We start from the raw sequence: 26,492 nt of genomic DNA, 5'->3' as shown, positions 1-26,492 counted from the left end.
TTTTGGTTTCTTCGTGTATGTGATATCATGCATGTACTCTATATTTACTGATGTGAGCAAACAGATAGCTGATAATTAAAATTATGTGCCTGTTGTACAAGATAAAGCCAACAATATTTTTCAGAATTAAAATGCATTAAGATAATTCTTAAGGCAATTACAAATTGTAGACATTTTGAATTTATTTATAAATACCTTTCAATTCATTTTAAAGGGGACTTGTATCTGTGAATAATTCAAGAAATCTTGCAAATTTGAATCGTTTTAGCAGATATGTGATAGAATTTGAAAAATATATCATGAATAGTTTGCTGTTAGTATACAAGGAAAAATGTACTAAATATGAAATACTTAATGAAAGTAACAAAGCAAATGAATTGTTCCAGTTCCTAAGAGGTATGATTTTAGTTTAGCTAGAAGCCAGACTTGGATGAAAGATTACGGGGATGAGATTGGACCCTGGTGTGCATACGTTGCAGGTGGAAAATGGGTGCAAAAAGGTCCAATTTAACAGTCCAACCTCCCACCTGAAAAACATGGGCAACACACCTGATGCTTGGGTGCTATAGATGTGTTTGGGTGCTATAGATGTGAGGGCAGGGGAGGGGCACTGGGGAGCTGGTCACCTGCAATTAATGGCCCATTAAGCTCCTTGACGATTTGTTAACGGGCTGGGGAGGGCCAGAAGGAAATTTTCAAATTGCCGTTTGGGAAAAATGTACAGTCTAGTGCATATTAATGCACTGCTGTGGGGAGTGACTATGTGATGTTTTTGCTGAAGTAAAATTGTTGGGGGAAAGGGGGGATAGTCACACAGAGCGGGCCTAGTACCTTTTCATTGACTGTTTGGCCACTTGACCGAGCCATGAGCTGCTGGCCCTTTGATCTCCGGCCTGCTCAATTCTGCAAGGCACCAACACGCCCAGTCATGGTTGCAGTCTGCCTGTGAGTGTTGTTCTCTGGAATCAATTCCTGCCTTCTGGCAGTGCCTATTGTCACTAATTAGGTGCCAAACTCACCTCCAGCCCAATTAGGAGATCTAAATTTTAAAATATTGTGTTTAAAATGATGCAGAGTCTGTGTGGGGTTTGGGACTTGGTTATGATCCGGGGGTCAGGTTCCTGACTCTAGATTGGAAATCAAGCCCCCTCTGGGTGCACGATTTTTTAAGCAAAGATCAATTGCATTAACACTTTGCTGTGCATCATGATTTGTTGCTCATTGCTATGCACTTTCTTGTCAAGTCCTTTTGAACATTTTCTCAGAAAAGCCCCTTTATCCTAGAGAGTCATAAAACCTTGGAAAGACCTCAAAATCGCTGTTAATAAAATTTTGCAGCTCGGCTATCTAATAAAACTTACAGCAGACCTGTTCAGTTCCAGAGAGATTACAAAATAGCTAAGTCTTTTAAATGACTATGGGTGGCTGATTGCCTACTGTGTTACATCTTCACAATCAAACAAGTCCATCTCTTCAAATATGTGAAATTATTCAATAAAATTCCAATTTTAAGAAGTTGGATACAGAGAAGAAACAGACAAACTGTCTGAAACTGCTGAGAATGTTTTAATCTAACAAGCCCACTTTTTTTTTCATTATCAGCCTTACAATATCTCTCCATTTCCAGAAACAAATCAAGTTATTTCTTGATTCTGTCAAAAACTACTATCTTCAATCTCTTTCACTGCTAATTTATTCCATATGTTTATATGTGGTATTGGATCCACAAAAGTATTAGTGGCATCAAGAATGTATCGTATCTTTTGACAAGGTATGGTAAATGTATAGTTAAAAATGCAGCTCACTCTCGTATTTGAAAGAAGAGTATTATCCAGAGTTAAAATCAATCACGCTTAACATTGACAGCAACTATTAGATCTCATAGGCGTATTTTAAAATGGAGAATCAGTAAATGGTTGCTATGACAGCTGGATGTTGCTATGGTAATTGTAGCATAGCAAAGAACATTCTTTCATTAGAAAATTCCTTCCCAATTTACAGCATTTGACTGTCCAGTCTTTCTGAATTGCTCTCTGCGCAAAATGATAAGGTTTAGCTTCTAACTTGGCTAGGTTTGTGAAAATGGCAGTGTTCCAACCAACCTCCATGTCTTATTAAAAACAAAATAGTCAATTTCTTCTCTATCACATCTCTCTCTCCTGTATTATCCTATGAAAGGGTCACTGGGAATTGTCAGTACTTTATGCATGCATCTGTTAAACTAATGCAATCCTTTCGGGTGTCTTAATTGGCTGTGGGAGGCAAGCTATTTCAGCCGTGCAACAATCTGTGCTGTTCGGTTGTCCTTACACTGGCTGTGGAAGCACTTAAATTGTCCACCATTTGAGGCATGTTTGCTGGAAGTTGGTTTTTTGGCAGCTGTAGAATTGATGGCCCTTGTTGTAGGTTATTCACAGTACATGCAGTTTCAGATGCTGAGAAATTTTCTTTGGGGATGGGGAAATAATGCTTCTTGCTCCACCAAAGTAATCAAGCTTTTAAGACACTAAATGTAGTTGCGGCTGGAAGCCAGAAAAAAAACTATAATGAATACATTGCCTCCCTTACTGTCGCTGTAAGCAAAGGTATCCAGTCATCTGGATTGTGAATCAGAGTGCAGCAGCTTGACTCCCTATGTGGCAGAATATCCATAAAGAACGCGACTGCAAAAAAACAGTGATGCAGTCGAGAAAGTCTCTGCTGATGGAGAATTAATAGACTTGTTAACGGCAGTAAAACTAACGCAGGACTGGTTCACTATTGACCCTTAGTCAGAACAGCAATATTTATGTCTTGAGCCTTTTGTCAGAATTAAAATAAATGCAAATCTGATTTCCCTCTCATGCTTTGGCGTGGTGTGACGCATTAGAGGTGGCAAGGTGCTCAGAAAGCCAGGATCCGACTGCAGATCTTTGCTATCTGTGAGAGGATTGAGGAATTCTGCATAATTCCACGAGTGCTATGGGGCTCAGGTGAGTCAGAAAACCGTTCTCTTCAGAAACTGGGAGATGTTTAATTGCAGTTAATGATCTGTAAAATAGAAAGAGGGAAAAGAAAGATTTGCAGCTTTGGAGCAGGGCAGGGGGAAGTGTTTCAGCTAACGACAACAGATGAGAGACCTGGACACTGCAGTTTCTCTCTCGTGCTCTCATTTCTTGATTATTTCACACTAACTGCGTCTTTGTACACTTCCTGTTTAAGAAAAGCAATGCAAATATCTCAGCTGTATTTAACTGTAGTGTGTACGTAAGTAATGCATCATTGTTATTACGCTTTCTGCTAGAAGGCACTCTATCTAAGCGCTGTGATTATATATGCATCTTTCACATAGGAGGCGAGTTTGCACTTCATGTTCTGCTGTCATATGTAGTAGGATCATTCAGCATATTTCAAGAGCAATTAAATAGTTGAGCATATAAATAACACTGGAAACCCAGCAATTTGATGAATAGCTTTAGCTTCAGTATCACTAATAATTTCTCTGTCAATAAGCATATGCTCCATTAATTGTTTCTATTGATTACACCTTAGCAAGAATAGAATTCCAAATTTTGAATGTAGTTTGGAGAACAATCACTGTCGTCCTCTGCACTGATGCCTCTCCCTGTCAATAAAGCAGAGGAGTTGTGGAATCTTATGCCTTAGTGTCTTCAGAACCAAACAAACGATGCAGCAGCAATATTGCTTATTAAAATAATTCTTAATTGAAGTGGTGATTGAAAGTAAACATGGTTTGTTTTATCTGCTATTTGAATAAAAATAATTGAATGGATGAATGAATGTAAATCAGTTGAAGTATATTAGTTACCAGAGCTAGTGATCAGAAATTGTTGAAGTTACGTTCTGGTGGTTGACAGGTTGGCTTGGGAATCTGTGTGATTGTTCTAACTAAAGTCCATATCAACATAAATTGGGAATTTTTAAAGGACGTCTGCCATTTTTACGCTCATTTAACCAAAGTTTAATTAATCAAAGATTTATTTTTACATCAAAGCTTTTTCCTATAAATATTCCAATTGGTTTTATTCATGAGTATTTTACATTTTGAAGATAGGGTAACTTATTCCTTATTTCGTAAATTACGATTTAATGCTTCACACTCATTGTGGGGATACGATGAGTGGCGATCAGGAGCCCAAGGTCAGACAACTTCATACATTCGTAGTCATGGAACCTATAATGCTTGGGAAGATCAAAAGCGAGAAGAAAGTAGAACAAGTGCATTGTCAAAAGAAGAAAAAATAATCAAATGTTTGTGAAGATAAACCTATTTTCATGGTGAAACAAATACAATTCCCTTGATAGTGGATAATTGTAATGTTAATTGCATTGACAGTTAAAAAATTAGGGGAAATTGTTATCTGTCTAAACTACAAAAACTGTAAGCAAAAGTTGGGGGAAAATATTTTCCATTTAATTCATTTGCTCTGCAAACCATCTGCAATTTTTAAATTCAGTTTTACAAAAATGACTGGCATTTGAATTGCACCTGTAATGTAGTAAACTGTCTGACACAAATGTTGTCAGACAAAATTTGACACCAAGCCACAGAGACATGTGGATATCTGACCAAAAGTTCGGTCAAAGAGGTAGATTTCTGTGGCATCCTAAAGGCAGGGAGAGTAGTGGAGAGGCGGAGAGGTTTAAGGAGGGAAATACAGAGTTTAGGGCATAGGCAGCAGGAGGCACAGCAGCCAGTGGTGGGGTCAAGGAACTCTGAATGCACAAGAGGCTAGAATTGGATGGACACAAGTTCTTGGAGGGTTGTAGGGCTGGTGGAGTTCAAAAAGATAGGGAGAGGAAGGGCCATGGAGGGATATTTAACTGCACATTTAACCTGTCCTTCCACCTTCAATGATTTATGCAGACATACACACAGGTCCTCAGTTTCTGCACTCGTTTTAGATTTGTATCCTTTATTTTATATTGGTTGGAATCATCCTAGATTTGCATCAAGTGCGATAGCCGGCAGGTAAAATGACACTTTAATCACTGGCCACGATGGCAGGTTTTCATGCCATATCGTCCCAAAACTGCCACATTACTTATACATTCCCAGGAAACGCACTGTTTCCTTGGCAGGCAGACTCTCATTCGCCCACCATGCCATCACCTCGTCGTTTTATCACGTTGGACGCCATATTTAAAGTCCAACTGCACGCACACATCTCAGTGCTTCCAGCCCACAACTGCTGCAGGCAAGATGTCCACGAAAGGCTAAAAGACGGCAGCCCCCAGGTTTGGCGACACGTCACTGGGAAAGTCTTTTAGATGATGTGGAGGCTCGCCATGATGTTCTGTACCCCCCACTCCGGCTGAAGGATGGGCAGGGGTGTGACCAACCAGGCTTGGGAGGTGGGGGCAGCTGTGGTGAGGGCCAACACCCTTCAGAAGCGAACAGCCACCCAGTGCCGCAAGAGGATGAATGATCTCCGTTCCACCAGGGTAAGTCACTCTTCTCACACTCTCAATTCACTCACTCACCAACCCATCAGACATTCATAGGGATCTCTCTCTTTGTCGGTTCAAGAAACATCACCATTCACTCTCTCACACACATTGTCATTGTCCTCATCCCATCCATGGGACCACTCACCACCCACACATGCCAGGCACACTTAACATCTGGCCTGCCAGGTATCCTACTTACACTCTCTCCATCTATACTCGCGCAGGACAAGCTAGCACAAAACAAGAGGGAGAGGTCGCTGACTGCTGGAGGAATGTCTGAAATCAAGGTCCTTACAGACTTTGAAAACAGAGCCATCCAGCTGGCTGTCGGGGATCTGTACCATTCCTGTGCTGACGGTGAGCTCAGCAGTGCTCTACCAAGCGAAGGCCCAGCAGTGCAACATCCATTAGACAACCATTCTGTTAGAGATGCGTCCTGTTTCACAGGCCACTGCCATGCTCTAATTATCTCCCCTTGATTCTGCAAACACACCTGGGAAACAGCCAACGGACCCAGGGCCTCTAATCAATCCCAAAGAAACCTCTGAAGAGGAATCTGAACACACCCTCTTTGAAGTCTTGCCACAGCACTCATCCACACCCTCCACCAGCACAGAGAGACACACCTCGGCAGGACCTAGCTTCAGAAGAGCCTCAGGATCACAACCTGGAGTGCATGTTGCATTGTCTGACCCACAGCAGGCAGCAGCAGCAGGGACTTCCCAGGTATCTGGCATTTGGAAGACTGCTGGAGGCCAGAAATTTGCTGAGTCTGAGTCAGATGATGAGGCTTGGTCATGTCACAGTTGCTTGAGCTGCATAGGCAAGCTCAGGAACAGCAGGAAGGGATGCCTGCTGCATTCCTCAGATTGCAAGGACAATGGAGCAGTCCATCCGTCTTCGTTCTGAGGTGATAGCGCTGGCATGCCAGCACACCGAGGTCAACATTGGTAGGATGGCGGCCATCATGGAGACCTTGGTCCAGGACGTCGCTCCTGCACTGCTGCACAGCCTCAACTCCATCGCTGATGCCATTGTTGGACTTCAATAGTGTGTATGCGAGAGTGGTGCCGGGCAGCTCGGTCTCACTCCAGCTACTTCTTCTCTTCAAGGAGTCAACCTGGGGCCCTTGGGCACCCATAGGGAGGGGGATCAGCAGGTGTGCCCCACAGGACATCCATGCAGGTGATTCCCGAGTGTCCGGCCCATCCAAATCCCCTCTTCCTGTGACCTCAGCAGCTCCAGCTCCACAGGCAGAGGAGGGTGCTATTGCCACACCGCAAGTCTCGAAAGCAGGCTGAGGCCCTCCATGTCTCAGCCCTCCAGAGGACACTGCCAAGGTCATCACAGGGTGTAGCAGTCAGCAGGCTGCCTCCACCTCCCCTGTGGATGCACAAGAAGCAACAAGACGTAGTGCAGGATTAGGAAAGTTAGGAAGATGTAGTTACACAGCCTGGGCACAGGTGTTAAGCACTTGTAAGTAATGTTCGCTTGTCAATAAACTCCCAAAAATGTATTGCTGCCTACGGCTCCTTGTTCTGATGAGCAGTGTTCTTGTCACTCAGATGGGAAACCTTTCTGCACAAGATATAGGCAGGTGTCTCAGTCCAGGGTCTGTTCCCTCTGCTTTGTGCAGCCTTCAGACCAAAGAGATCCGGCCTCTTATTCCCTTGATGGTGCTCATCATTGCTGCCAGAATGTCATGGGTAGGCATCACAGAGTTCTCTCATTCTCTCTGTTTGCACTCAGCACCTTTAAGATGAGGCTAGCCCCCATCTCTTCAGCGTCTGTGACCAATGACGCTATGCTCCTGAAGGGGTCAGGTGCCGAAAGCGAACAAAAGATTAGTTGCTTCGAAAGTTTCATGGTGCGTCTCTATGATGTGACTCTGATCAAAGAGCGTAAGCAAGCTGCCCTTGGGCAGACATTCTCAGAGGCTATGTGAAGATCTATGGAGTGTCCTCACTTCATGTCTTCGTTATCCTTCTGCAGTCGAGTCACTATTAGGGCCTCCGCTGCATCTCTATAACAGGAGCATTATCAAAGAGGGTATTGGTGTTGCCATAAGCCAGACTGGTGTCAAACATTCACGGATGCAATGTGAGGATCTACGGGGTCTCCTCACTGCATGTCATCATCATCCTCCACAAATCTAGCAGCTATGAGGGCCTCTCGAGTGTGCCTGCTTCGTCTGGCCAGTGCAAGGGCCTCATTTCCATCGCTGCCGCCTTCAAGGATCTCCCTACACTCATCCCCAACAGCGGCACCCTCAACCGAAGAGACCTCCAGCTCCTCCATCTCCTCCTCGGCCAGCTTGTCTCCCCGTTGCAGCGCCAGGTTGCAAAGGACGGAGCAGGCAATGATGATGTATGACACCCTCTGTGGACTACATTACTGGGCTCCACCAGACTGGTCCAAGCACCCAAACCTCATTTTCAGCATTCTAATGGTCTGCTCCAGCAAGTTGTGAGTTGCTGCATGAGCCTCATTATAGTGTCACTCTGCTGCAGTCTGAAGCCACTGCACAGGTGTCATCAGCCACGTATTCTGCGGGTAGCCCTTGTTCCTGAGGAGCCAACCCTGCAGCTTCTGTGGACCCTGGAAGATTCCAGGGATCTGTGACCAAATGAGAATTTAGAAATCATGCACACTCCCTGGAAACTGTGCGTGGACCTGCAAGATGCGTTTCTGGTGGTCGCACACCAGCTGCACATTCAGCAAATGGAATCCCTTGTGATTGATGTAGTCCACCATATGTTGTGAAGGAGATCTGAGTGCTATGTGAGTGCATTTGATCGGACCCTGCACCTGTGGAAAACCCAAGCTCTGGGCAAATCCAATCACTCTTGCAGCTGGCTGACCTGGTCCTGGGCAAAATGCACAAAGTTGTGTGCCCTTGCAAAGATAGCTTCAGTGACCTCATGGATGCATTTGTAGATAGGGGCTTGTGATATCCCACAGAGGTCACCTGTGGAGCCCTGAAAGGAGCTACTAGTGTCAAAATTGAGCACCGCTATCACTTTCGAGGGCCACTGACACTGGATGCCTTCCATGCCCCCGTGGCGCCAAATCCTGCAGCAGGTAGCAGATGTGACTGACCAATTCCCTAGACACGCACAGAGTTCGGTGACACTGGTTCTTGGTCATCTGCAGGAATGAAAAGCGACGTTAATCAACTCTAGGTGTTGCTAAACTCGCTGTGGCTCTTGGCGGCATGTGGCTGGCTGTTTTTCCTGAGGGTGCTGACCTTCCCTCTGTAAAGCCAGGTGCCTCTGTCGCTCTCTCTTCCGTCGTTTTCACTCTTTGTAAGCCATGAGGCATGCAGCTAGTTCACCAGGCTCCATGATCCTGATGTACTCCTCCTGCAGGATGAAAGAGAGCTATGTGTGGGTTAGCATGGGTGTACTAAGAACCTGTCCTGGTTAAGTGTGAAGGCCCCTGAACGCATCGTGGAGAGTACTGGCCACCACTTGGATGGCCAGAGATTATCGTGCTGCATTGCTGCCTAAAACGCCGCCCCATTCCACCCGACCAATTAACAGCAGCTTTGGCCATTGGACTGCACGCTGTGCTCTCAGCCCAGGTGCAGGCATTCTCCTAACCCGCGCTGCACGGCTGCACTGTTAGCTTGAACCATGGGGGAGACTGGTCCAAACCGGGATGCTGACATTGCAAGGGGCTGTGAGCGCCTCCATCAGTGACTGCTCCATGATGAGCTTCAGCGAGGAGATTGTACAACATGCGCAGTTATCCAACTGTTCTGCAGTCCACTAAAACGCTCATTACTTTGCAGTCTGTTCTCGAGGGGTGAAAAATCCTAGAGCACTTGGTGGCACTTTGATACCCCTGTGTTTCTTGAGTGGGAAGATAAGCCAGAAGCCTGACTCCAATCATATCAATGGCTGCTCCTGAACTGTCTCAGTTGCAGAGGAATGATCACTGCATATAAGATATCCCTAATCTATGGCCGCTTCCCTCGCCCATCCTACCACACGCCCCCCTCCACCCAAATGCTTGTGCGCTACATTCAACCGCAGGGCTGCCCATGCCTCCTCTTACCACCCCCCCACCCCCACTCCCCCCCACCCCCCAAATGCAGCGCAAACCAACAGGTGGCTCTGGTGAGTGCTGTGCAACATTACTGTGCACTCATCTCTGAGTGCCCCTCAAACTGCAGCCCACCAAATGCACACCTTTTATATGCTGTTGTGAAACACATTGATGTTCTTTCCTGCCAACGTGGGTGGTTGGACGATCCAGCGGGATTGGGGGGGATGATTCTGGCGAGCTGGCCTAATAATGATATTCAGATGTATTACAATGAGGTTCTCACGTCTGATGGTGGGAAATGCGGCCCGCCATTGGTGGGCTGAGCGGACGATCGCAAACTGGTTTCACACTGTCGTGAAACCGATCTATTGTCCACTCACACCACTGAACATGCTCAACACCGGCGGGCACGGAAAATCCTGGCCAATGTGTCTCTACGTCCTTCCTGCCAAAATGAATCACTTCACAATTCTCTGCATTAAATTCCACCTGCCACTTGCCCACCCATCCTATCAATCGCTCTCTTTTTAAAGTTCTACACTATCCTCCTCATAGTTCACAATACTTCCAAGTTTTGCAACATCTGAAAATTTTGAAATTGTGCCCAAAACACCATGGTCTGTCATTTATTATTTCTTAGGTAGTTCTGTGGGGCACTCCACTATAGACCTTCTTCCAGTCCGAAAAACAACTATTCACCACTACTCTTTGTTTCTTGTCACTCAGCCAATTTCTTACTGTACCCTTTTATTCCATAATTTTGCCCAAAAGCCTCTTGTGCGGCACTGTCACAAATTCCTTTTGGAAGCCCATGTACACCATATCAACAGCATATTACCCTCATCAATCCTCTCTGTTACCTCATCAAAAACTCAAGTTAGTTAAACATGATTTTCCCTTAAAACACTCATGCTAGTTTTCCTTAATTAATCCATATCTGTCCATGTGGCTATTAAATTTGTCCTGAATTATTGTTTCTAGAAGCTTCCCCACCACTGAGGTTAAACTGACTGGCCTGTAGTTACTGGGCTTATCATTACACCAGCTTTTTGAACAAGAGTGTAATGTTTCCAATTCTCCAGTCCTCAAGTTCACCACCCCTGAGTCTAACAAAGATTGGAAAAGTGCTTCCGCAATTTCCACACTCACTTTCCTCAGTATCCTTAGATGGATCTCATCCCTCCTTGGTCCTTTTTCAAAATGAAGTACAGACAGCTTATCTAACACCTTTTCCTTATCGATTAAACCATTCAAGTGTCTGAACTACCACCACTTTCATCATGAGCTGGGGAGCATCCTCTTCCTTGGTAAAGACAGATGCAAACCATTCATTTAATACCTCAGCCATGCCCCTGTGACTCCATGCATAATCTCCTTTTTGGTCCCTAATCGGCCCAACTACTCTTATCCGTTTTACTATTTATATGTCTACAAAAGACTTTTGGGTTCCCTTTTAGGTTGCTGCCAGTTTCTTCTCATACTGCCCCTTTGCCACTCTTACTTGCTTTTTCAATTCCCCTCTGAACCTTCTTTATTTGGCCTGGTTCTCAGTTCTATTATCCACCTGACATCTGCCACATGCAATTTTTCTGCTTCATCTTAATCTCTATCTCTTTCATCATCCAGGGAGCTCTGGATTTGTTTAACCTACCTTTCCCCTTTGTGGGAATATATCTTGACTGTACTTGAACTACCTCTTCTTTAAAGACATTCCCTTCAGTTACAGTTCAGCCTAATAATCTTTGATTCTATTTTATCTTGACCAGATCCATTCTTACCCCATTGAAGTTGGCTTTCCCCCAGTTAATTATTCTTACTCTGGATTGCAGTTTGTCCTTTTCCATAACCAACCTAGCCTTATGATACAATGATCACTGTCCCTCAAATGTTCTACTACTGACACTTGATCCATTTGTCCCACCTCATTCCCAAGAACCAGGTCCAGCAATGCTTCTTTCCTTGTTGGACTGGAAACATAACTGCTGTAGAAAATTTTCCTGAACGCACTCTAGGAACTTTTGTCCCTCTCTGCCTTTTACACTAATGCTATCCCAGTCTATATTCGGAGAATTAAAATCCCTTATTATAACTACTCCAATTCTTGCACCTCTGTGGTTTCCTTGCAGATTTGTTCCTCTACATCTTGGTGGCCTATAGACTACACCGAACAATGTAATTGCACCTTTTTTGTGCTTTAGTTCTAGTCCAATAGATTTTGTCCCTGACCCATCAGAGACATCCTCCTTCTCCAGCACTGCAATGTTCTTCTTAATCAATATCACCACCCCTCCTTTTCTTCTTTTCCTGTCTTTCCTGAACACCCTGTATTCAGGGATATTTAATACTCAGTTCTGCCCTTTTTTGAGCCAGGTTGCTCTTATCATCACAACATCATCTTTCCATGTGGCTATCTGTGTCTGCAACTCACCAATCTTATTTGCTGCACTCAGTACATTCGCATGCATGCATTGTAATCCTAATTTAATTTTTATTACTTTCCCTGTTACCCAACCTTATACCTTACTATTTCCTACTTTAGTACTATCTGTGTCTCCCAATATTTTTTGCACCTTGGTATCCCTCTCTAGTATTCCCTCATGGTTCCTACACCCCTGCCAAGTTAGTTTAAACCTTCTCCAGTAGCAGTAGCAGATCACCCTACAAGGAACTTGATCCTGGCTCTGTTTAGGTACAACCCACCTCATCCCATCTCCCCCTGAATTGATCCCAGTGTCCCAAGAATCTAAAGTCCATCCTCTGACGCCATCTCTCCAGCCACATATTCATCTGCTCTATCCTCCTATTTCTATGTGGGGGTAATCCAGAGATGACTACTTTTGGGGTCCCACTTGCTAATTTCCTACCCAGCTCCCTAAATTCTGACTGCAGGACTTCACCCCTCTTTCTGCCTATGTCGTTGGTACTAATGTGGACCACTACAACTGGCTGTTCACACACCCCCCTCTCTACCCCCCCCCCCCCCACCCCCCCCCCCAACTTTCTCAGGGTCCTCAGAAGCTGTTCAGTGACATCCTGGACCTTGGCATGATGGAGGCAACATACCATTCTGGATTCATGTCTGCAGCTGCAGAAATGCCTGTCTGTTCCCCTAACTATTAAATCTCCTTTCATTATTGCTCTTTCTGTCATCTTTTTGCTCTCCTGTGCAGCTGAGCCAACTGTGTTGCCATGGATTTGGCTCTGGCTGCACTTCCCAAATGAACCATCACTTTCATCAGCATTCAGAACTAAATACTAGTTGGAGAGTGAGATGCACTCAGGGGATTCCTGCACTACCTGCTTATTTCTTTTTGACTGCCTCGTGGTCATCCATTCCCTTTATCCCTGCATTTTCCTAAGCTGTAGGGTGACCACATCTATAACTGCGCTATCAACAAAGCTCTCAATCTTGCAGATGCACCACAGTGATGCCAGCTACAGTTCAACCTTCGAAACCCAGAGCTCAAGCTTCTGCAGCTAACAGTACTTCTTGCACATATGGTTATCCAGGACACAGGAAATATCCTGTAGTTCTCACCTGGAACAGGATGTGCACTCCAGGGGTCAAAGCTGGCCTGCCATTTCCCCATCTCTTACATAATAAAACTTACTACTTAAAAAAAATAGACTCACCAATGACTCACCTCTCTCTTCTGTTGTCACTTAAATATAGGGAGGTTAATTGAAATGTTTTATTTCACCCTTTTTATCCAAAAATAATTAATTTCACAGCTCCTTAAACTAATTTTCTAACTTTGGAGAAAGAGAAATAAATATTACTCACCAGCCAATCAACTCATGGCCTTACTGTAATATCACATTTTGATTTCTACCTGCCACCCCACCACCCCCACTCCCCCCCGACCACCTTATTGATCCCAGTCTTCTTCACAGTGACCCTGACTCGTTATGCTCTCCTCACAATATACTTCACAGTGATCCTGACCTGCTACCCACTCTCAATATGCTTCACAGTGACCCTGGCTCATTGTGCTCTCCTCACAATATACTTCACAGTGATCCAGATCTGCTACACACTCTTGATCTTTTTCACAGTGATCTTGACCCAATGCACTCTCCTCCCGATCTGCTTCACAGTGACCCTGACCGATTGTATGCTCCCGATCTGCTTCATAGTGATCCTGACCCACTGCACACTCCCGGTCAGATTCACAGTGATCCTGACCTGCTGCACACTCCTCCTGGCCTTGAGGCAGGGATGGAGACTAACAATATTATGAAAGTAGAAGTAAGTGATTTTGATGATGGGGGGGATATGGAGCTAGAGTCATGGTCAAATTGGTGTGAACAGTCTGGTTGAACCAATGGCAGCAGCAGGGAGGAAGATGGAATTCATGACTGGGGACTAGGATTTGTGACAGGTCTGAAGAAATAGCTTTAATCATCCCAATACTTAATTGAAGGAGATTTCTGCTCTCTTACTATGGGAAGACCAAAGCCATTGCGTGGGGTCTTCTATTCCTACCCACCACTGGGATCGTTGGGTCCCACCATAAGTTAGTGGACTTTTGGCTGGGTCACCGAATCTCCCACAGTGGGTCCCAGCATGACGGGGCTGGAAAATCCTGGCTATTGTCTTTGGTCCCTGCCACAAGCTCCATTCTCTGACCATCGACTCCATCCCTCCCCTGGCAGCTCTCTGAAACTGAACCAGGCTGACTGCAATCTTGGTATCATATTTGGCTTAAAGATGAGCTTCCAACCACATTTCTACACCATCACTATTTTTTATTTCAACCTCTGTAACATTGTCTAACTCCACTCTTACTTCAGTTTGTCTGCTGTTTAAACCCTTATCCATGCCTCATCCATGCCTGCATTACATCTAGACTTGACTATTGCAGTGAAATCCTGGTTGGCCTCCCACATTCTACCCTCGGTGTTCTTGAGCTCATCTGAAACTCTGCTGCCCCTGTGTTAACTTGCATCAAGTCCTGTTCACCCATCAACCCTCTACTGGCTGATCTACATTGACTCCCAGTTAAGCAGTGCCTCAGTTTTAAAATTCTCATCCTTGTTTCCAAACCCTTCCAGGTCATGCCCCTTCCTATCTCTATAATCTCAGCCAACCCCACAACCCTCTGAGAAATCTGTGCTGCTCTAATTCTGGCCTCTTGAACATCCAAAAATTTATTCACCTCACCATTGATGACTATGTCTTCAGTTCCCAAGGCCCTAAGTCTGGAATTCCCTCCTTAAACTTCTCCGCCCCTTTACCAATCTTTCTTTCTTTAGGCCACTGCTTAAAGCCTACCTCTTTGACCAAACTTTTGGTTTGCCCTAATATCCTTATGTGACTTGGTGTCAAATTTTGCTAACCTTCTTCTGAGGTGTCATTGACATTTTACTAAAAGGCACTATATAAACACAAGTTGCTGTTGTTAATATCAGGCAACAGAGCAACAAATCATAGGCAGTGGAGGGATCATGAGAGGTGATTGCAAGGTACAGCAGGGTATCATCAGTATCGTTTCAAAGTCAAAGCCGGCACAACTACTAAAGGACCAGAGGTTTGCCGGTAGCATTGTTCTTTGCTGAATTTAAAAGTTGTTCTTTCGGTCTCTAGTAGAGAAGGTTAAAATAGATTTCCTGCTCTGGCAATGAGCCACACCGATCAGGAAGATCCCAGTTTCAATTCCTAGTCAATGCTGATTTAATTAACAATGGAATTACAACAATTGGCATCTGAGCCAATCTGAAAAATCAGCCAGGATTTCTTGGCCTGATAACAAACCAGTAGCCATTGGCCCTGCTACATTTATTTGGATGTCATATGATGATAAAAGGAGGGCACGATTTTGATGGTTCCCATGGTAAAATCATTCAACATTTACTGTAAGTGATGAATGGCAGCATATTTCATGAAAGTGTATGCAAGTCTTGAAATGCTAGTTCGACATTTCAGCATAAAATTGGAATTATATATGAGAAGTGAAAAAACAAGATCCCTTCGTTCAAATGATTTTCCATGTATTAAAAACTATAATTGACAAGTTGTGATACATATTACCAATGAGTTATCCAGTGTCCACTTTTCTGATTTTTGTCGCTTGTATTGTCCACATAGGAGTAGGTAGGCTTTTCTTGGGGCTATCCTTTATGCGAATGTAAGTCTGATGAATTTTATTTGGGATCCATTTATTTTCAGTAGCTCTAGAAAAGTCATTGCGCAGAAAAGTGATTCTAAATATAAGTTGGGACTAGGGTAGAGGGCAGTGGTGAGGTCAGGATGATGATAAAGTTGTAAAAGGAAATATGTGACATCCTTAGGCTTACCAGTTGGCATAGATAGTACAAAAGCAAAGAGTTCATACTAAACCAATACAAATTCTTTGTTAGACTGCTGTTGCATAGGAATAGGAGTAGGCTGCTTAGGCCCTTGAGCCTGTTTTCCCATCCAATTAGATCATGAATGATTTGTACTTCAGCTCCCATTTAGCTATAGCTCCATATCCCCTGATACCCTTGCCTGACAAAAAGCAGTTAATCTCAGTCCTGAAAGCTGCGATTAACCCAGCCTCCTTGGCCTTTTGGAAGAAGGAATTCCAAAATTCTACTATCTGTGTGAGGAAGTGTTCCTGGTTTCACTTTTAAATGACCTAATTTATATTGCCCTATTTTAGGAAGGTCATGTAAAGGGTGGGGGTGTAGATGGGACTTATCAGGATGAGAAGCTTTGGTTATGGAACTGGATTGTTAACACCAAAACAACAAAGGCCAAGAGACAACCTGGCAGAGATGCTCAAAATTTGGAGAGATTTTGATCAATAGGAAAAAACTGTTCTCATTGGCTAACGAGTTGGTAATGAGAATGCATAGATTTAACTATCACAAGAAGAATGAAGGGAGAAATGAAGTGATTTATTTCAGAGGATTGTTATGCCATAGAATGTGGTATCAGAAATAATGATTGAAGCAGGATCTATAACAACTTCTAAAAGGAAGCTGGATAAATATTCGAAAAAAAAAGGAACCGGGGATCAAGACTAATTGAAGATTCAAAACAAGTGCAATGGACCAAAGTATACTGCCTGTACTATAAGGTTATATGATTCCAAGTGAGCCTTTTGGATTTGTACTTGCAAGGTATAAATAATATATAAAATTGTTATAATCAATAAGTTGAGATTAGTCCCTTTTATGCAAGTTATTCTTTTGAATTTTCCAAATTACTATTTAGCTTTTCATCAGCACTGGATGTGATACATTTGGTAATCTGGATAAGATAGAACAAAGATGTCGCCCTCTAGCATTAACTGTTTGGGTAATCAAAAATATTTAACCATCTCCAGAACAGAGAGAGTTAGCAAGACTGTTGCAAGCAGTGCTTTTTTGAAAGGTTTCAGTCAAGCATTCATCACATGGACAATGGCAAAATACCATTGGTGAAAAGGTACACGCAGATCCTCGTGTCATGCTATATGCTAAACTGCTGTAATATCCAACTGTTTCTCCAGTGGCTAGTTGAGAAACAATTCCCCCTTTAAGCATTAATCCTATTGTTAGATCATGTGGTAGAATATCTAGAAACGGTTTTATGTTGCAGGAGAGCATCGCAATGCAATTATCCCGATGCTGTTTTCCATTGTTTACGTTCTGATAGTGTTGATTTGCATGAAACACGGAGCAGAGGAGAGGCCAAAGAATCAAGTGGTTGTTTATAGTGGGTCTCTGTCGCCAGAAGAGGGTAAGTCAGGCAGTTTATATTTACACGTGCAGTTGAGGGTGAAGAAACCGTGTATTTTCTATCACCTGCAGTTTCATAGCATAAAAGAACCTTTCAGCACTGTTAATACAGGGTATTTATGAAGTGATAATTCTACCATCAGTAACAATTAGATGTATGACATTTAAAACAACTGTTGGTTGAGGTAATTTCAAAGGAAAGGTCTGATCGTATCTGCCTTAGAATAAATCCTTTAAATTATTGTTATTTTATCATTAATACATTGGTTTTAGAATATTCATGAATACTAATACTTTTAATATGGAAAATTTAGTTATGTTCTTACAAAAATACATTAACCACAGCCATTGTACTTAAAGATCTAAAGTTTCAGATATTAGCAGATTTATTTTTTATTTTGTGTAAAATGCATTTAGAAATCATCATTCTTTCACTATGAATTGTACACTGAAATTGTTTGCTTGCAAAATTTGCAACTTTTTTGAAAGCAAATTAAGACTGGTCTATCATCAAATGATTCTATCCACAACAGATAATAATACATTTTTCAGTCTGTGGCTCTTAAGAGAAAATAGCTAAAGGCAGTTGCATCTAGCTCATAAGAAATTGTATTAAAATCTGAAGATTTAACTCTTCAGTCTCATTACTTTAATGGAGCGTGTTGTACATCGTTCCCTGGTGTCATTAACATTCCCAACAAGAAACCATCTTCTCAGGACTGATGGCTATTATTGGAGCAGCATTCATTCTCTGCACTGTCGGCTTCAGACCCCAGATAATGATTGAAATGCACTCTGTGTCTGTCAATTTGGTGTCGCTATTTGGGCAATTCCTCTTTGGCCCTAAGCTGTCAGTTTCCAAGAGAGAGGAAGAAACTAAATTAAATTAATTGGTGAAATAGAAAAATGATGACTTCTGGTTCACAGTCAGATGTCAAAGGCTGCTTAAATAGTCAAAGAAATCTTAGGACGTATTCATCTTATAACGATAGTATTAATGTCAAGCAATTCTGCTTCACCTTAATGCTGCAGTTATGAAGCGAAGGAGGAACTTGCATTTATACAGTGTCTTTCATGTTCTGAGGAAATCTCAAATTACTTACAGTATAGTGTACCCTTAGTGGCCCCTCATGTTTACAAACAGCTTATTGAAAGAAATGCACAAAATGTGAAGGAAAGCAGGCAATATCTTAAAAGGTTCTTAACAATTATTTAGAAAAGAAAAGCTTCAATGTGGGGGATGGTGAGTTTAAATCCCAGCCATAGCTGTCAATTAAGCTCGCCTGCACTCACTGGGTGAGACTTGCCAGTTCTCAGCTGGTCCATGGAGCACTGCACACATGCACAGCACCGTGTCTCAAGAGGACAAAGCATTACCAACTGTCAGCCGATCAGGAAGCAGCATTCGCAGCTGCCAGAGTGAGACATTCTATCCTCACAGCTCGAGCTAAAAAAGCTATGCAGGATAGCAGGAACGATACCAAAAGAAAATATTGTGAGGAAAGATGTACCAAAATCCATGATCAGAGAATGAATGTGGTATAAGTTAATAAGCTTTGCTTTTAGTGAGGGAGGACTTAAGGTATTGATCAGCCCAAGGAACAGAAGGCCAGCCAACACCAAAAGGACAATGATTAATCCATTGATTGCTGGTATGTACTGATGTATGTTTTCTTAATTCCAGCACAATGTAAATGTAATATCTATAAGACATTGAATATGCATATGAAATGCTGAAGAAAAACAATCTGCATTTCATCCTGTCTGTCAGTTCTTTGGTAGTGTCTCGCTGCATGCTGTGGCAGCTGTAGGTGGTATTGGGTGGCAGTAGCAAATGAAACCACCCAATTGACAGCCCAATAGGGAGTTAGAAACTGTAACACTGTCTTGAATAGTTCCAATTTTTTTTATATATATATATAAACTGCTTGAGCTTCGTTGCTTTGGTTTATGCAATGTTATCAGAACCCTTTGATTCTGTTATGAGAAAGGACATATGGAACCAGAAAGAAGAAAAGGCCATTTTTCCTATCAAAATTAATCTCGCTGCAACCTGGTAGCATGCTCCAGCTCAATTATTACTCTTGTTAATTTAAAATTTGATTTGTCATTTATTAGAAGTTAATTACAATGCAAAACAGATAATTATACCTGTGTTTATACAAATATAAATTGATCATTTTAGAAATAGCGGCATTGAAAAGTTAGAGCTCTATTGCAGCATGAGACCAACCAGGAACAAATCATCTAATTGCTGCAGTATGAATCACGTCATGAAAAATTTGTCTGTCTGTTTCCTGTGCATTCTTTGTCCTCCAGAACAATCATTATTGCAAGTTGCTTAGTATAATTCCTTTGAGATTTAAAAGCAAATTAACTTGGTATTGAAATCAAATTGTTTTTTTTAAATGCCAAATAGATGACTGATGATGTAACTTCATTCTTGCCTCATGGGCCTGTCTTTTCCATTTATGATTATGTTTAATGAGTGGAGCTAATAGCCCTCTGCTTTTGAAGGTATTTTATTGTAATGGTTAAATGATAGTCCTCTTTAAAAAAAATACTGCATAAGTTGTACTTATAATTTGATTTCCAAATGATTTGTCGAAATTAGTTTCACTAAACTCACTTTCATTACGTTGGCAAATGGCCTTTATGGGGAAGAATCCCTGTTGGCGAGCGGGGGCGGGGACCTCTCGCCGACGCGTAAAATGACACGCGGTGACGTTCGACGGGCATCCTGACGTTGCCGCACGTCATTTAGATTGTCAGTTCATTGGCTGCGTGCCTGCCGAACTGTCAAAGTCCTATTAAGGCCATTAACAAAGTAATTAAGGCTGTTTAGGATGCTGCCCGTCCAATCTTAAGGTTGGCGGGCAGGTGAAGAGCCCAGGCGGCCTTCACATTTTTCATGAAACCCCATCCACAGTCGGGATGAGGTTTCATGAAGTGTTTATTAATTACGTAAAATTTTTTTAAAAAATTGATGGACATGTCCCAGCTCATGTGATAGTTTCACATGAGGGGACATGTCCTTAAAATTCTTTTTTTTATCTTTATTACATTTTTCAAAACTTAAACTGATCTCCCTGAGGCACCTCCGTGCCTCAAGGAGATTTCTGCACTCTTTTGCGTGTGTGTACGCAAAAGAGCACAACCCCCCGCCCGCACAGGGAGTGCAGAGTGCCTCTGAGTGTGTATCATACCGGGTGGGCCTTAATTGTCGCACCCACGTAAAATGGCGGCATGTACCTGATCAGGGGCGCCGATCAGGTTCGCGCTCGCTCCCGCCCAACTCCCCCCCCACAACGGGGGAAGTTTCTGCCCATGGTGTAGTATTGTGCTATACTGTATGGATGAAGAAGGTCCAGAGTTGGCACCACTTCTGTGCTCAGTTAGCCGATCTCGGCCATGGTGGCATTAAGAAAAGAGGCACTATAATTAGCTCCAAGTCCCTGTGATAGTAAAAATGAAAATCAGCTTAGATTTTCTCTCTACTTCAATGTCCAGTAACACTATTTGGAAAGTTATGTATGTGGGCAACATTTGGGAACAGAATAAGACACAGTTGTGCTGGCCTGAATGGTGAAATTGTCCACCTAATTCGCTACATAGGCTTTTACTACTTGGGTAACGTACTGGAGGGCGGCCAGTACCTCTCAAACTGGACCTTAACATCAGCCACCTTCATGAAAGGAGAAATAAAGAGAGAAAAAATCAAAGAAATAAACCTGTCTATAAGGTAGCTCATACCTTTATGGTTTTTGTGTTATTGAACACTCATATATGCATTAGTCGTTTATTCTAAAACATGGTTACAGTGAATTAATCACTAACTTTTTCAGCCTTTGATAGACGCTAAATACTGAGGACGCTCTGAAGAAGTCATACGGATTTGAAACGTTAACTCTGTTTCTCTCTCCACAGATGATGCCAGACCTGAGTATTTCCAGCATTTTCTTTTTTTATTTTATATTATGTATTTTATCAGCCTCTGGTTTAGTTAAGGAAAGCCTGAACTTTTTATATAAGCCCTGTTGCATACAAAGCCCTACTAAAGATTAACAACAGCACCAGGAATGATGGTAAACTTTTTGCTTAAGAAATGATAATGCAGCAACTTATTTTTGCTCACCTTGCTTCCACCACAATGTTTGTTCTGTATTATGGAAGAGTACAAAACATAACATTGGAGAAATGAGGACTCAAATACATTCCTCCAAATCCCTCCACATCCTTGCCCCTCCTTATCTTTGTAACCTCTGCTTGCTACAACCTTCCGAGATCTCCTCACTCCTTGTGCATATCCCTGATTACAATTCTTCTACCACTGGTGACCATGCCTTCAGCTGCCTAGGCCCTAAGATCTGGAATTCCTCAACCTCTTTACTTCTCACTCCTCCTTATTGATGCTTCTTAAAACCTACTGCTTTGATCAAGCTTTTTAACACTTCTCCTAATATCACATGCGTCTCAGTGTCAGATTTTGATAATGCTCCTGTAAAGCATTTTGGGGTATTTTACTGTTCAAGATGCTCTATAAATGCTGGTTGTTGTTGCAATAGAGCATTGCCATAATTGCAATAACATTGCTGAAAAGTATAATCAACTTTCATTATTTCAAATATTCAAACAAGGTATTCCTGTTACGTTACAAATAGCTTCAATTGCAATTGGTGAAAAGCAGTTGATCATCTTTTAATTCACATTACTTCATTCCTCCATTGATTATTGGCTTATTTTCTATCTTGAGCTGTAGTCCCAAACCTCAAAAGTTATTCTGTGTACACAGCACAAAATCTAATGAATTGGATTCATCTGTGTAGTAAAACATTATCCTTTCATGTCTGGATTCAGATTCAGCTGAATCCGGCATGCCACCCATGCTAAATAAAGGAGTCTGCATTGTAAGCAGTGAATGCAGTGCAGTATAATGACCTGGTGTTAGACAAGGCACTTGGCCATATCTGGCCCATTTCCTGTCTCTCCATTCTGACTCTCCCTCCCTTCTCATAGAGCAGTATGACCTCTTTTGTTCTCGCCTATCTCAGTAGCTTCTACATCCACAAGATCTTTTGTTTCACTATTTCCAAATTCTACTATATCCAAATGCCAGTGTCTCTGTGAAGGGACCATTCCTTCTACTACGAACTAATTCACTCCTTCATTAATACCAGCTACAGCTTCCCAGAGACTTCAGGTACAGTTTTATCATCTTTCTGAAAACTTTGCAGCCCTCTAGTTTGAATTGCAATCAAATCTTCGACTTAAATGTGCATTCCAATTTGCTTCAAGTCTCTCCTATGTGTACATTTCTTCCCTTGTTTATTGATCTTTTGCAATCTCAGATGTCCATCACTTTTTACCTCTTTTGAAAATATCTGTTTAAGATGCCAGTTAACAGACTATTAAATTAATCAACTGTTTTTTGTAATGAACTTAGCATACCAGGCTCGTATTTTGTTCCTGTCTATTTATTTTGATAATTTTGTAAAGGGGCTGTTACGCATGCATTCCTTTTTGCAGTTCTAATGAAGGATATCTACCTAGAACAATGTGTTTTTTCCCTTTCCAGACACTAAGATACTTGACATATGCTTCGAGCATTTTCTAATTTTAATTTCAAGTTTTCATTATTTGCATTTGTTCTGATGTTCATGTACGCATGTAAATTAATTTTTGTGTGTGTGTAGAAGCACCAAACCAGCTAGCATTTTGATACTAGTTAAATCTGTGATTGATAGTTAATATTTCTTTCTTCTGGACACTGATCCCTTTGCTGTGCATTTACAGCGGAAGATAATAACAGAGATGGTTTATGAGCTTATTCATTTTAGTTAGACTTTGGGGTTAATTGGTGTGTTAATAAATTAACCCTGCATTAAATGAAGATAGAAATTCAATGAAATTAAACGACTGTAAACATAGAAACGAGATGAAATAAGTAACCCCTCATTTGCCAGAGACAGCATTAAACCAGTTGTTGGAGGCTCTGTACAACTTCAGGAATATTTCAATGAATGAATACATTCACATAGTGGGTTAACACTCTATCTCTTTGCATCAAGGACTCTGGTTTGAATTCAGCCGAGACTGATGAAGTAGAAGCCTCCTGGTCTGCTGGCTTAAGAACCTTTCATGAAATAAGTCTCGATCCAGAACTTAGGGCTCACAGAATAAAATTGCCCACAACTCAGTGCTATTTGGTACAATTTTGGCAAAGAATGGATAGTGTGAGAAATGGAAAAAAATCACACCAGTGCAGAAGGAGATGTTCTTCTGAGGTTTGGGTTAAGTTACCTTATTGATGGAGAGAAACTGGAGTTTTACTCGACATTGTACCTGACCTTGGAGAGAGAGCATAGTACTGATGATGGACAATACTGACCAAGTAGACTATGTTCAAAATCGCAGCGCTAACATCACTCAGCTTGATGGCAATCTAATATTCAACTTCTGTGCTTAGAAAAAATGAAAAATAATGATGCTTCTTGTCCTATGATCCATTAATAAGGGAGCTTTCTTGCTAATGGTTGTCTTCTGCTTTAAATTTAAGATATAATCAGCTCTAATTTTATATTAAACCCAGATATTGCAGATGACCATTTACAATGGACAAACACTAAGCCAAGTCCTTAGTGTTCAATAGTAATCTAATGATTATAGAGAACATTAATGCTACTTTTATTGCTTAGAGGCCATTGACTCAGTTTGAGAGTAATTAATTTGCTTTGAGATTGGTACACCCAGACTATGATGCTTTGGATGCTGCTAATAAGATTGGCATCATCTAAACTGATTTCAAGAAAAGCTGTATAAATATTTCAGTAAAGTTTTAAAATGAAAAAAAGAGGTACATCCCATCGAGATGATCAACTGTGGGAGCAGCACACTAACCTGCAGCCAAAGCTGAAACTCCAGCTGAGCCCAACACCCAGGGTTAAGTATGTAATGTGTTCCTTTACATTTCCACTTCACAGTTGCTTTGGACATCCACTGTTGGCAGAGTGAATAAATTGTAAGAGAATAATTGTACAACCACTTAAAGAAGACATTTACTTACAATAAACAAATACCTATGATTTTTCTTCTCATTCTGTGGGGAAGTAGCTCGACCTCTACCTAGTGCTTCCCCTCAGTATGGGGGTGTATCTTAACTTTTATTTCATGGTGGGAAGCCAGCTTTATAAAATGCAGATGAAATAAGAAATACAATGCTTAACCTTTGCAGTGCGAATTACAGAAAATGAAGGCTTTTGCTTGCCAAAAGTAGCTTTTGTCACCAAAATCTCATCCTGTTTTGAAAAAATGCCAGTGATGAACAAAGTTCTTCCTAACTCTCTGAGAAGCCTGCCGTCTTGTAATTAAGCATGGTGAGTTGCCATTGAGTGATCACACCACCGGATATTTGAATTGTATTTCTTAAGTCAGATGTGTCCTTGTATCTGGCATTGAATGACCAAAGAGGTGGATCGAACTAGTTTTTGGGATGGCCTTTCTGTAATGGTTACTTCTGCTTATTTTAGCAAGAGGTTGAAAGGCCTTAGGGTGGGATTTAAGTTTTTGAATTCAAAATAAAATAGATTTAAAAGGGGTGAAATTTCCTGTGTGATTGCAATCAGGAAGTTGCACCCAAAATTGCCCTCATTCATGTACCAATGTCTATTCACAGCCAGTTCTCTTCCAATCTGATTACAACATACACCAGAATGTATGAATGGGCATAAATAAGTGGAAATCAGCACAAACGATTGGGTTCCATGGGAAGTATATATTCCTCCTTTAAGTGTTAAAATTAAAGTTTCAAGCCGTCGGCTCTCATTCGCGTTAGGCAAAGCATGCTTAGGACTCAATGAAGCTTTTCAGTTTTTACTGTGACTTATGCCATAAAAATGCATTTAAAGAAATGGAAAATATAGTACATGATTTAGTGAGGATAAATTTTTTAAAACACAAGAATAGTAACATAGTAATACAAGAAAATTGGATGTGTTTCCTGCAGCGCCTAAAATTCTGAGCTAAAGTAAAGACTTGTTTTGAACACTTCTGAATGGCTTTTCAGCCTGGGACAGAGCCATTATAGTGAGTCAAGTTGCATTCAGAGGCAGAAAGCGACAGATACATTCAAATGAGCAAGGAAATTTGGGCACAGCATAATTACATGCCTGGCCCACATTTGAATATCTAGTTATGCATGCATTCTGGTCTCTGCTCATCAAGATATCTTCTTTTATTCAGAGGGCCATGACCTCCGAGCTCCTCAGCATCAGATTTGAGGGGGGGTACCCCAAAGATGCACTGGGGAATCCCCCTGGGAAGTTCCCAAGTAAGGGTTTGCATGGCAATTGCCCAGAAGTGTACATTTCCTCTGGACAGTTGCACTGCACTGGGAACCATCCAAAAATGCGGCTTAAATCGCAAACTTTGGATGGTTCTGCCGGGGTTATACCAATAGTTACCCAAAAACAGTTAGAAGAATTAAAACCTCTTCTAACTTCTGGGTAACTATGGTAAACACCAAGGCCGATCCTTCCACGGGTCTCCCCCTGCAGCCCCAACCCCCTAGGGGACTCCCTCCTCCTTGACTAACCACCCGCCAACCCCCCCCATGGGATTCCCCCCACCCTCACAGGACTCCTCACCCGACACCCCCAGCAGGCCTGGCTCTTACCCCCAAACCTGTTCCCCACCACCCCATGTCTGACCCATCTTCCCTCCCCTGAAATTGCAACACCCCCACCCCCTCCAGATATCCAACCCCCTCCCCCACATGATATCTGACCTCCCCCCAACCCCTCCTGGTGTCTAACAGCCCCCACACCCTTCCCATGTCCGACTCCACCCCCCCCCACCCCACAGATGTCTGACTGCCCCCAACACCCCCATGTCTGACCCTTCCCCCCCCTATCCCCACCTGACCTTCCAACACCCCCAACCCCCAAATCCTTTTCACTTATTTTAGGCATTTACCTTCTCCCTGAACTGTCAATTTCAATGAACCCTTTAAACTTATCTGCTTTACGGCAGCTAGTGCTGTAAAAAAGGGGGCATGTCCTCCTTCAATTTGATAGTGCTGGACTTCAGAGATAGCTGCGCTGCCTGGATCTCACCCGGTCTGAGTTGGAAGGTTGGGCGAGACAGGCACAGAAGAAATTTGGCATAGGTAAGTGGGCACGAGTGGCAATCCAATGCTGATTGCCACTTTGAGGAAGTTACAGCCCCACATGATCACATCTTGGGAGGAAGTCATTCTGCCCATCGTGTCCACCGCTAGCTCTCTCCAA

General features: G+C 42.4%; 1 protein-coding gene across 16 annotated transcripts in view; it reads left to right on the top strand.

The window, feature by feature from the left end:
- anks1b (ankyrin repeat and sterile alpha motif domain containing 1B) overlaps window positions 1-26,492 on the top strand; it is an 865,501-nt gene that overhangs the window by 801,623 nt on the left and 37,386 nt on the right. Inside the window, exon 1 of one of the 16 annotated variants that reach the window (XM_041202985.1) lies at window positions 18,606-18,860. The exons of the other annotated variants lie outside the window; for them this stretch is intronic. The gene's annotated coding sequence lies outside the window, so the exon portion shown is untranslated. Of the gene's footprint in view, window positions 1-18,605; window positions 18,861-26,492 lie in introns of those variants that run through there. 16 annotated transcript variants of the gene reach the window in all.

The sequence above is a fragment of the Carcharodon carcharias genome, chromosome 13 (assembly GCF_017639515.1).
Source record: "Carcharodon carcharias isolate sCarCar2 chromosome 13, sCarCar2.pri, whole genome shotgun sequence".
NCBI classification, from domain to species: domain Eukaryota; kingdom Metazoa; phylum Chordata; class Chondrichthyes; order Lamniformes; family Lamnidae; genus Carcharodon; species Carcharodon carcharias.
This window is presented reverse-complemented; position numbering and strand designations above follow the sequence as displayed.